The sequence below is a fragment of the Aegilops tauschii genome, chromosome 3, assembly GCF_002575655.3.
Source record: "Aegilops tauschii subsp. strangulata cultivar AL8/78 chromosome 3, Aet v6.0, whole genome shotgun sequence".
In the NCBI taxonomy this organism is placed as follows: Eukaryota; Viridiplantae; Streptophyta; class Magnoliopsida; order Poales; family Poaceae; genus Aegilops; species Aegilops tauschii.
Window position 1 is genome coordinate 508,485,605 of NC_053037.3, and position 11,859 is coordinate 508,497,463.

Sequence of the window (11,859 nt, forward strand, 5' to 3'; positions counted from 1 at the left end):
CACCTCTGGACGCCGCCGGACTACGTCGACCTCGTCAGCGACGACGACGACACCGACTGCCAGTGAAGACGGCGACGGCGACGGCCACGGCATCGACGGGCGCGGTAGGAGCGCGCGGGAGGCGTTTTTTATTTTGGTTTTATGTTAATTATGAAACTGGGTCGTTTAAGTGGACTGAGAAACTGGGCCGTTTTGTGGCCTTAACCCCTATATATGTTTTATGTTTTTTTAACTGCGCTTATTTACTTTTTTAGTCATTTCATTTAAGTTTTTTTTTAATTATTCACGTCCACCCGGACAGGTTTTTGGGTGCGGCCGCGCGTTGGGCGCACCCACGACCCATCGGACAAACGCGGACATGGGCGAACCCATTGGCGCCCCAAAGGGACAAAATCCGGCCAAACCGGACGTCCGTTTGGGGTCGCGCGGTGGAGATGGCCTTAGCGGTGGCATCTGATCGTAATATGTCTGAACTCTTGCTTCTTCAATTTTTAGAGCTGGGAAAGGCCAGCTTCCCAACTTCCTTCGTTTTTACACTAGGCTGGCAGCTGGCTTCTCAATTTCAAACTTCGCATAGTCAAAGCGTTCGGCTCAGCTTCAATCGTGGAGTTGGAGAAGCTGGCTGCCGGAGGGTTACCGAACAGGCCTCCTTGTTACCCAGCCACCCACTGCATTGTCGAGAGACGAAGGATCTTCATAAAACCAAAAAGTACCAGCAGAATGGACCTATAGACAGTGGGCACTACACAGAACATCACAAGCATTGTAGAATTGAGCACACCGGAGCGAGCATCGAAGTCATTGCGGGCAAAAAGGAGCGAAATCGTCGGGGGGTGACAGATGACTCTTGTGGGGAATGGGTTTCGTGCTTTCGTTTGCTATAAATCATGGTGTTCTATTTTTATTTGTCTAGATGTTAATACCGATAATGTGCACAAAACTATCAACAGATCATATGAAAAATAAATAGTCATTTGTCAAAAGAAAATGTCAATGCGTAATCTGCTGGAGAAGTGCTTTGATAATTAGTCACCACAAACTACGGAAATCAAGTACCTGCTCAAGAATAAAAGTACCGATGATGCATTCAGCATCATGCATTGGACGTGTAAATCGAAAATGTATTTTGTCTATTAAGCGTACAATATGAATTTTTGCACAATCCGACTTTAGCTCAGTTGGTAGAGCGGAGGACTGTAGTGTATGCAGATTTGATCCTTAGGTCGCTGGTTCGAATCCGGCAAGTCGGACTTCGAATTTTTTTTCCTCTTTTTCTTTTATATTTTCTCTTGGTGTTTCTATTGATTGTTACTGTTGTTATATGCCCTGTGTGCGCAAAACTTCCGACAATTCTTTGAGCCGTTGTTACTACTCACTGCAACATTTTTTATCCTACCTGTTGTACCTTGTCAGATTTCGTCTTTGGATCCCAGATCACAAAGATGAGATCATATTACAAAAAAAATGAGACCAACCTAAGGGCTAACCCTTATTGGCATTTTTTTATAGGAGAAACTCCGTGAGCACCACGTGTCCAAGCCGGGACTTGAACTCGGGTGGGCTGGCAGCAACCTCAGCTGCCCAGCTAACGGGTTGACGCCCCGAGATCATATTGGCAGTTTAGAAAACAGTACATTTGCTAATTCTCAGTTAGATGAGAATTAATAATGTCCTATCAAACTTCTATGACATTTGAGTTTACACGGAGATTCTTGCGATATTTTTTCAAGTTTTTTTGCGGGAAATATTTTTTCAAGTTAATGTCACTTGGATGAGATTTAATTAATTCTCATCTAGATGAGTCTAGCCCTTTATGGGATTATTATTTGTTTATTTCTATGGTCTTCTTCGTAAAAAATTGTTTTGTTGTCCCTCGTTTTATCGAACAACTTATCCATGATGTAGATCTGAATGGTGTAGTCTGTTTATGTTACAGTTAGGTGGGTCTAATGGTCATGGTCTTCTAAAATGAGATGATTCACCACATCGATGACCGGGTATTTTGCCTTTCTATATATAAAAAGTAGCTCATCTCCATATTTTCCTCTATATCGTAAATTTGATACATAATGGCCCTGTTTGGTTCGGCTGTGGATTTCTAAAAGCAGCTGTGAAAAAGATGTAGGTCATTTGGCAAACCAGCTGATACAGCTTTTTCAAATTTTGGCCCGCAGCGAAATCAGATTTTGAAAAGCACGTCCTGGGCTGCTTCTGCTTTTGGTTCAGATTTTGGCAGCGGATTTCTGGAATCGGATTCTGCTGGGTTCGCCCTTTGGTTTAGATTCTGCTGCGCGGCAGCGGAATCCGTCGATAAAAGCTGAACCAAACAGGACCAATATGTATATATAGATAGACGATTGATAGATATGATACGATTCATTAGTTAAGAGCCCAATGCAATATTATGACATTTTCATTATTCTCTCCTCAATATTTACCTTGACAGTTATACAAGGCCACATGGTATGTGAGACCGTTATTACTCCCTCCGTCCAGAAATACTTGTCCTAGAAATAGATGAAATGGATGTATCTATAATTAAAATAAGTCTAGATACAACCATTCCTAAGACAAGTATTTCCGGACGGAGGGAGTATTAGTTAAGAAACCTTAGAGGAAACACTAGATCGTTCCTTGCACCCCTATACACAAAACACATTTGCATCCCTCGGGAACACACACGTCAGGATTTTTGGGTGAGGGCACGCTAGCTATCTGATTGCAGTAAGCTCTACAATCATCGATTTTACATGGGCCACTTTTGAGGACATGCCTGCACTGGAGGGAGGCTGCCATATCTGCAGGTATCAAAAGAGAAAATAGGAAAAGTTAGAGCAGCCCAACATACATATACACAATTCCCAGGCGTGCATGTTAAAGATAACAATGTCTACTTCCTAGATACCTAAAGATAGTTTCCTAAAAATATATATACCTGAAGACAGCATGAGGAGCGCAAGGGCGAAGAATAAAATCTTCATGTTCTTCATCTGTTGGTTGCAGACTTACAAGCGGTGAGACTATGAATTGCAGACTTACAGAGTGCTATGAATTGTTGGGCTAACCAAATGATAAGTCGTCTCTTTTTATAGTGGATGTGTGCTAATATGAGCGGAGATCATTTGCAATCAATTAGGAATAAATAATGGCCGAAGAATATTTGCTAAATTAAGAACAAGATCTCGCAATAAGCTGGAAAGATACCTATTTGATTCGTGTTGGTAAAGACAACAACTGTACTGGATTTAGAAGAAAACAAGTGCAGACAACTAGGGGAGTAGAGTTAAGGAGATCAAAATCAATAAAATAAGGATGAATTTTGCAATGAATTAGGGGTGACATAATATGTCCATCTAGATAAAAGCATCACTTGATTCTTTCTGACCGTCCCCTTATATCTATGATCTATCTCATGGCAATGTCTACTGGTGTGGTGTTGTTTTGAAATAGATTGCTCCTCTTGTTTCCCCCCATTACCATTTGCTCTGGTTCTTTCCGTTTTCCCTATGAAAATATCGTTTGACTCTTTTTTGACACTCCACCTTGTGTATGTCGCGGGGAAGGTGCACTGGCAATGCTGCATCTCTTGCATTTTCCCCGTTGCCCAGTCACGCACTCTATTCTCGAGAGAAGAAGGAATCTTCCAAGAACCTGAAAATACCAAAAGAACAGAACTATAGACACTGGACATTACAGAGATCATTACAGGAATTGCAGTATTGAACACACTGTATCTAGCATTTAAAGTCACTGCATGATTTCCCTAAAACAGAAGTCATCGCAGGATCGATCCAACGGTGAACATCGTCCCCGTAGCTTCTCTGCGATCACTTGCAGCTGTATCATCCATGAATTCACCAAGCCAACCTTCCCTATGTCAACCTGAAGGATTCGAGCACAGCGTCCAACTCCTGTGCCCAGTCATGAAGTCACGGACAAGTCAAGGTCCCAATCAGCTTCATCAGTCTACTGCTCATATTGTAATGGTGTTCTTCTCGTACTAATCCCTGCATTCGTAGATGAGCGCCGAGCTCGCGGCAGCCGTATGCTACAAAAATTCATCTCACCAGGACGCCGGAGCCTGCTCAATCGCACTGGTCACGACATACACGCGCGCCCAGCCCCGGCCGGTACAACCGCGGCTGGCATAGCGTGGGGCCGTGGGCGTGGGCTGCGCACGCATGTGTGTGCCGGGCGTGGTGTGTGCGTGTCGTTGTTGCGTGGTGCACTTGCCGTGCGTGCGTGCTGTGTTTGCGCGCTCTGCTTGCCGCACGAGTCCGTCCGTGAGTATTGTTTGAGTGCTGTACTTGTCTCCAAAATCTGCGCTAACTTCTTTGCTAGTACGTAAATCCTAATTTCCTCCTATGTTATTGCTTGACGGAGCGCGCAAATATATGAAAGATTGCATATTAGGTCTTGTATAATGCTAGATGTTTAGGAAGGTGCTTAAAAAAATAAACCGGATTTTTCTGAAGCACCTGTGCCTATTTCTACAGGAACAACGCCTAATTAAACGTCTACCCTGTACAAATAAGTATCGATGCTTAAGGAAAACCTGGTTTATTTCTCTAAGCACCCCTCTAAACACCTTGCATTGTACAAGGCCTTAAGGACGATCTCACCACCTCAATCAAAAAGGTCACCGTAACCCTATCCATCATTCAAACCAAACACTTCAATAGCTATCCCAACCATGATTTATCCTTCAAACCAAACAAAACTTAGGCTAATCACCCACCAACCAAAAACAATGGTTGTCCCTAGCCTGGTGGTTGAGGATACCCACATCCACTCAAAGTTATCCCATGAACAAAACACAATCTACAAGAAGTAGCTCGACTTCTCGAGGGATATTTGATGGCCCCGGCGGTCATGTGCCACTGGATACGACCGACATCACATAGCTGCCAGGACTGCGAAGGCCACCAAGGAGAGTAGGAGACTGGAGACGGACCCCACCGAGTGGGCACCAGCTTGACGCACCCTGCTGGGTCGTGGTGGGCGTTCGACGGCGGCATAGCTTGGAAAGCCACGAGGGCGAGGCCGCAGCAGACGAGCACTAGCCGCGGTTGTAGCCGAAAGCCAGGGACTGTACGCTCACATAAACGACGCAGCGGAACGGGTGGCCAATATGGACTCAATGATTTTTATACGAACATTGTCATGAGAAAGTCAGATTATTCTGTTATCCAGCTTGAAGTCCGGAGAGCATCTTCCTATGAAAGTCTTACGCACACTATTGTGTCGAAGACACCACCTTCGAAAGGAAGTTAAGGCTAAAGTGTTAGGGTTGTGTTGAATATTGTGTACAAGATAGTTTATAGTTGGACTTAAAGTCGTACTGTGTGTAAATAGGGCCAGGAGTCGTGTCTTAATAGGACACCCGTATCATACGCCTCTTATATCCTAGGGGTCATTAATGTGTGCCTTTCTTCCCCTCCCATGTTCTTGATGGGCTTCTGTCGACTTCCGGAGGGTACCCATGTTGGTTTCGATAAACACCCTTAGGGTTTCCTACTGTACTACCATCGACAACAACAAAAAAGTACCACCTTATTAAGTGAAAATTATGTGCATGCCAAAGAGCTATGGGGGCTTGGCATTATTAACACCTCTAAGCAAATGTTTGATTATTAAATGGTGGTGGAGGATTCTCAATTCTTCTCCTGACGTGTTCCGGTATGATATTCTTAAAGCTAACAACGTTTTCACTTCTAGCCCCCATGCTCGCCCCTCCCGATGGAGGTTCTCAGTTTTTGTGTGATTTGGTTAAAGTCTGTGACGATTTTCGTTCTTTGGTCAAGTTTGTCTTCCATGATGCAAGTGTGCCCGGTTTTGGCTTGATTGATGGCATGGCGATGTCCTGCTTTGTGCCTTTATTCTTGAACTTTTTTCTTATTGTGCTAACCTAGAGATTTTCATTTTAGACCCCTCTCACAATAATTGAAACTTAGTGTTTCGCCGGGTGCTTTCTCCTGTAGAGTTTGAGGAATAGCACAATCTTGCTGCTTTCTTTCCCACGCTCTCAGAAGCTGCGAGTTTGGTGATTTGGCCCCATACCACTTTTGGTTATTTCTCGGTTAAATCTCTTTACTCTAGGTTGATTTCTTGCTCAGTCTCTTCTAAGTTTAAGGACATTTTATGTGCTTATATCCCTGTGGAAATCAAAATTTTCCTGTGGCAAGCTATTAGAGAGAGGCTGCCAGCTGCGGATCAAATTCGTAAACGTAACGAGCTGGCATCTGAATTTTGTGTCGTGTGTGTTGGGCGTGAGGATTCTGATCATATCCTTTTCAAATGGGATTTAGTTGCTTGGCTTTGGAGCTGCACTCGGTCGTGGCTGGGTGCAAACTGAGCCCCTAACTCTTTTGCTAATTGCTTGAGCTTGCTAAGATCTTGTCCGGTTAAGTGAATCATATGTGTTAGAAGGGAGAGAGAGAGAGATTTGGTGGAATAGTTCGTTGTATTGCTTGAGCCTCGTGGGCATATATATAGGAGTACATGATCTACTTGGAGTACAAGGCAAGCCAGAATATTTCCTAGTCTAACCTATGTTTCCTAATACAATCACGTTACTCAACATCCTCCCGCAGTCACAATGGTAGCGACGCAGACGGTGAGACTGGAGAAGAATCCGAAGGCAAGCCGACGGACACCCCCCCCCCCCCCACAGTCGTAACGGTCGACGCATCGCGGAGTCATGGCTGGAGTGGAAACGAACGAGGTTGCTCAAGCAGGCGGTAGCCCTTTGTGCCGTTTGTCGATGTAGCCAAGAGTGCGGGTGGTGGAGCCGTGGTCGAGGTAGCCGTGCGAAGAATGTCGTGGTCGATGTCGAGTCGGGGTGGCCGGTGTCGAGGAAGTCGCCATGGAGCCGCGGGCGCAAGGGGGCGCCGAGTTAGCATGGGCGCAGTGGTGTCGAAGTAGGGGTGCGCCGGGAAGAAAATGTTGTTGACGACGCGTCGCGGCGGGTTTGCCAAGCCCGGGGACACATCGTGGACGAAGGCACGCACCGGTGTTGCCAGCACCGGGCATGCGTAGACGGACGAAGACGAAGTTGACGAATCACCGACCAGGCTTGCCAGGCCCGGGGACACGTCATGGATGAAGGCACGCATCGGTGTTGCCAGCACTGGGCATGCGTAGATGAGGGACCTGCACGAGCTGTACGACATGTCGGAGAAGTCGGAGGGGCCAGCAGAGAAGAACTCGACGATGATTGCGGCGTCCATCGGCGCGGGGCCGATGTCACCAACGGTGGTCGGAGTAGACGAAGTGGTCGGGGTAGATGACGGCGACGCTGGCGACGGGCTGGTGCTTGGACGAAGACGAACGGGGTGGGCGGGCGGCGGCGGCTACGAAGGTAGCGGCAGCGGCGGCGGCGGCCTGACGGCGGCGGCGGCAGCTAGGTTAGGAGTGCGGCGGCGGTGCTCGAAGTAGGCGAGGAACCCTGACAGCGCGACGAAGACCGGCGTGGACGGTGGCGTTACCACGCCAAGGAAGACGGCGCGGCACATACCACGGGACGTCGACGCGCGGTGACGGCGGAGCCGACTGTGGGCTGCGGCACTACGGCCCGAAGGGGCGACGCAGCGGCGGCAGACGGTTCGGGGTGGCGGCGGGGACCGCGGGGCGCGACGCTACTGAAGGAAATATGCCCTAGAGGCAATAATAAAGTTATTATTTATTTCCTTATATCATGATAAATGTTTATTATTCATGCTAGAATTGTATTAACCGGAAACTTGATACATGTGTGAATACATAGACAAACAGAGTGTCACTAGTATACCTCTACTTGACTAGCTCGTTAATCAAAGATGGTTATGTTTCCTAGCCATAGACATGAGTTGTCATTTGATTAACGGGATCACCTCATTAGGAGAATGACGTGATTGACTTAACCCATTCCGTTAGCTTAGCACTCGATCGTTTAGTATGTTGCTATTGCTTTCTTCATGACTTATACATGTTCCTATGACTATCAGATTATGCAACTCCCGTTTACCGGAGGAACACTTTGTGTGCTACCAAACATCACAACGTAAATGGGTGATTATAAAGGTGCTCTACAGGTGTCTCCAAAGGTACTTGTTGGGTTGGCGTATTTCGAGATTAGGATTTGTCACTCCAATTGTCGGAGAGGTATCTCTGGGCCCACTCGGTAATGCACATCACTATAAGCCTTGCAAGCATTGTGACTAATGAGTTAGTTGCGGGATGATGTGTTACGGAACGAGTAAAGAGACTTGCCGGTAACGAGATTGAACTAGGTATCGAGATACCGACGATCAAATCTCGGGCAAGTAACATACCGGTGACAAAGGGAACAACGCATGTTGTTATGCGGTCTGACCGATAAAGATCTTCGTAGAATATGTGGGAGCCAATATGGGCATCTAGGTCCCGCTATTGGTTATTGACCGGAGACGTGTCTCGGTCATGTCTACATAGTTCTCGAACCCGTAGGGTCCGCACGCTTAACGTTACGATGACAGTTTTATTGAGTTTTGATGTACCGAAGGAGTTCGGAGTCCCGGATGAGATCGGGGATATGACGAGGAGTCTCGAAATGGTCGAGACGTAAAATCGATATATTGGACGACTATATTCGGACTTCGGAAAGGTTCCGAGTGATTCGGGTATTTTTCGGAGTATCGGAGAGTTACGGGAATTCGTATTGGGCCTTAATGGGCCATACGGGAAAGGAGAGAAAGGCCTCAAAAGGTGGCCGCACCCCTCCCCATGGTCTGGTCCGAATTGGACTAGGGAAGGGGGGCGCGCCCTTCCTTCTTTCTCCTTCCCCCTTCCTTTCTCCTACTCCCACAAGGAAAGGAGGAGTCCTACTTCCGGTGGGAGTAGGACTCCCCTTTTTGGCGCGCCTCTTCCCTTGGCCGGCTGCCTCCTCCTTGCTCCTTTATATACGGGGGCGGGGGGGCACCCCATAGACACAACAATTGATCTTTTGATCTCTTAGCCGTTTACGGTGCCCCCCTCCACCAAATTACACCTCGATAATATCGTTGCGGAGCTTAGGCGAAGCCCTGCGTCGGTAGAACATCTTCATCATCACCACGCCGTCGTGCTGACGAAACTCTCCCTCAACACTCGGCTGGATCGGAGTTCGAGGGACGTCATCGAGCTGAACGTGTGTAGAACTCGGAGGTGCCGTACGTTCGGTACTTGATCGGTCGGATCGTGAAGACGTACGACTACATCAACCGCGTTGTGATAACACTTCCGCTGTCGGTCTACGAGGGTACGTGGACAACACTCTCCCCTCTCGTTGCTATGCATCATCATGATCTTGCGTGTGCGTAGGATTTTTTTTTGAAATTACTACGTTCCCCAACAGCTGCGGCCCGAAGGGGCGACGCAACGGCGGTTCGCGAGTCGGTGCCGCCGCGGGGATGGCCTCGGGGCAGCAGCGAGGACCGCGTATCGCGACACTACAGACCGAAGGGGCGACGCAGCGGTGGCGCACAAGTCGATGCAGCCGCGAGGGGAACCACGGGGCGGCGGCGCTGCGGCCCGACGGGGCGACGCAGCGGCAGCCCGATGCTCGATCGGTGGAGAGGCGCGCTGAACTCGGGGACGATCTTCACAGGACCTGCGGAGGCGCGCGTAACCGACGGGCCAGGTCGGTCGCGCGGCGTAGATGAGGCGGATCACGGCGGCGAGCGGGTGATCAAGCCGATCGCGCGCGAGGTCGGGGACGCCGCTCGGTGGAGGCGTGGTGGCAGCGGAGTCCGATATGAAGCCGGCGACGACGGACGGCGTGGGACGTCATGCGGACGAGCTTGTCAGCACCGGCACCCGGGCTGCCAAAGAAACGCCGACGCCCGGGCAGCGAGGCCCGAGCGACCAACGGAGCAGCGGCGCTCGAGTTGAGGCAGCCGACGAGCCTGACGCAGCCGAGGACGAGGCCGGCTAGGTAGACCACCGGGCCGCCGTGCAGACGCGGCGCAGGTGGGTGATGTGGATCAATGGGCGGGCCGGCGCGCGAGCGACGGCTATGATTGGCCGTCGCATGGTGCGAGGCCGCCGGGTCGGGGCGATGCAGGTATCCCGGTCGGAGCAGGGCGATAGGCGGACCGACGCGCGGACGGCGGCTGGCCCTGACGGGCCGCCTCAGCCTGCGTGGCCGCCGGGTCGGAGGAGAGGCCGGCTTGTCGCGCCGGGGTCGGAGTAGAGGCGCTCGGGGTCGACGGCGGCGGTGGGCGACGCAAACCGATCAAGAATAGATCGGAAAACCAAAAAGAAACCGCGCGATCAAGATGACCGGTGATATGTCCATTTTGCATCATGCTTTTATATCGATATTTATTGCATTATGGGCTGTTATTACACATTATGTCACGATACTTATGCCTATTTTCTCTTATTTTACAAGGTTTACATAAGGAGGGAGAATGCCGGCAGCTGGAATTCTGGGCTGGAAAATGAGCAAATATTAGAGACCTATTCTGCACAACTCTAAAAGTCCTGAAACTCCACGAAAGTTATTTTTGAAAATAATAAAAAATATTGGGCGGAAGAAATACGTCAGGGGGGCCTCCACCTGGCCACGAGGGTGGGCGGCGCGCCCTACCCCCTTGGGCGCACCCCTGCCTCGTGGGCCCCCTGTTGGCCCTCCGGTGCCCATCTTCTGCTATATGAAGTCTTTGTCCGAAGAAAATCATAAGCAAGCTTTCGAGACGAGACTCTGCCGCCACGAGGCGGAACCAATCTAGGGCTCCGGCAGAGCTGTTCTGCCGGGGACACTTCCCTCCGGGAGGGGGAAATCATCGCCATCGTCATCACCAACGCCCCTCTCATCGGGAGAGGGCAATCTCCATCAACATCTTCACCAGCACCATCTCCTCTCAAACCCTAGTTCATCTCTTGTATCCAATTCTTGTCTCCAAGTCTAGGATTGGTACTTGTAGGTTGCTAGTAGTGTTGATTACTCCTTGTAGTTGATGCTAGTTGGTTTATTTGGTGGAAGGTCATATGTTCAGATCCTATATGCATATTAATACTCCTCTGATTATGAACATGAATATGCTTTGTGAGTAGTTACGTTTGTTCCTGAGGACATGGGAGAAGTCTTGTTATTAGTAGTCATGTGAATTTGGTATTCGTTCGATATTTTGATGAGATGTATGTTGTCTATCCTCTAGTGGTGTTATGTGAACGTCGACTACATAACACTTCACCATTATTTGGGCCTAGAGGAAGGCATTGGGAAGTAATAAGTACATGATGGGTTGCTAGAGTGACAGAAGCTTAAACCCTAGTTTATGCGTTGCTTCGTAAGGGGCTGATTTGGATCCATATGTTTCATGCTATGGTTAGGTTTACCTTAATACTTTTGTTGTAGTTGCGGATGCTTGCAATAGAGGTTAATCATAAGTGGGATGCTTGTCCAAGTAAGTACAGCACCCAAGCACCGGTCCACCCACATATCAAATTATCAAAGTACCGAACGCGAATCATATGAACGTGATGAAAACTAGCTTGACGATAATTTCCATGTGTCCTCGGGAGCGCTTTTCTCTATATAAGAGTTTGTCCAGGCTTGTCCTTTGCTACAAAAAGTATTGGGCCACCTTGCCGCACTTTATTTACTTTTGTTACTTGTTGCTCGTTACAAATTATCCTATCACAAAACTATCTGTTACCTATTATTTCAGTGCTTGCAAAGAATACCTTGCTGAAAACCGCTTATCATTTCCTTATGCTCCTCGTTGGGTTCGACACTCTTACTTATCGAAAGGACTATGATAGATCCCCTATACTTGTGGATCATCAAGACTCTTTTCTGGCGCCGTTGCCGGGGAGTGAAGCGCCTTTGGTAGGTGGAATTTGGTAAGGAAAAAA

General features: G+C 48.6%; 1 non-coding gene across 1 annotated transcript; it reads left to right on the top strand.

The window, feature by feature from the left end:
• The first annotated feature begins 1,163 nt into the window (after nucleotides 1–1,163).
• TRNAY-GUA (transfer RNA tyrosine (anticodon GUA)) lies at nucleotides 1,164–1,250 on the top strand. The gene is given in 2 exon segments: nucleotides 1,164–1,200; nucleotides 1,215–1,250. It is a non-coding gene; the product is annotated as a tRNA-Tyr (tRNA).
• The last annotated feature ends 10,609 nt before the right edge of the window (nucleotides 1,251–11,859 follow it).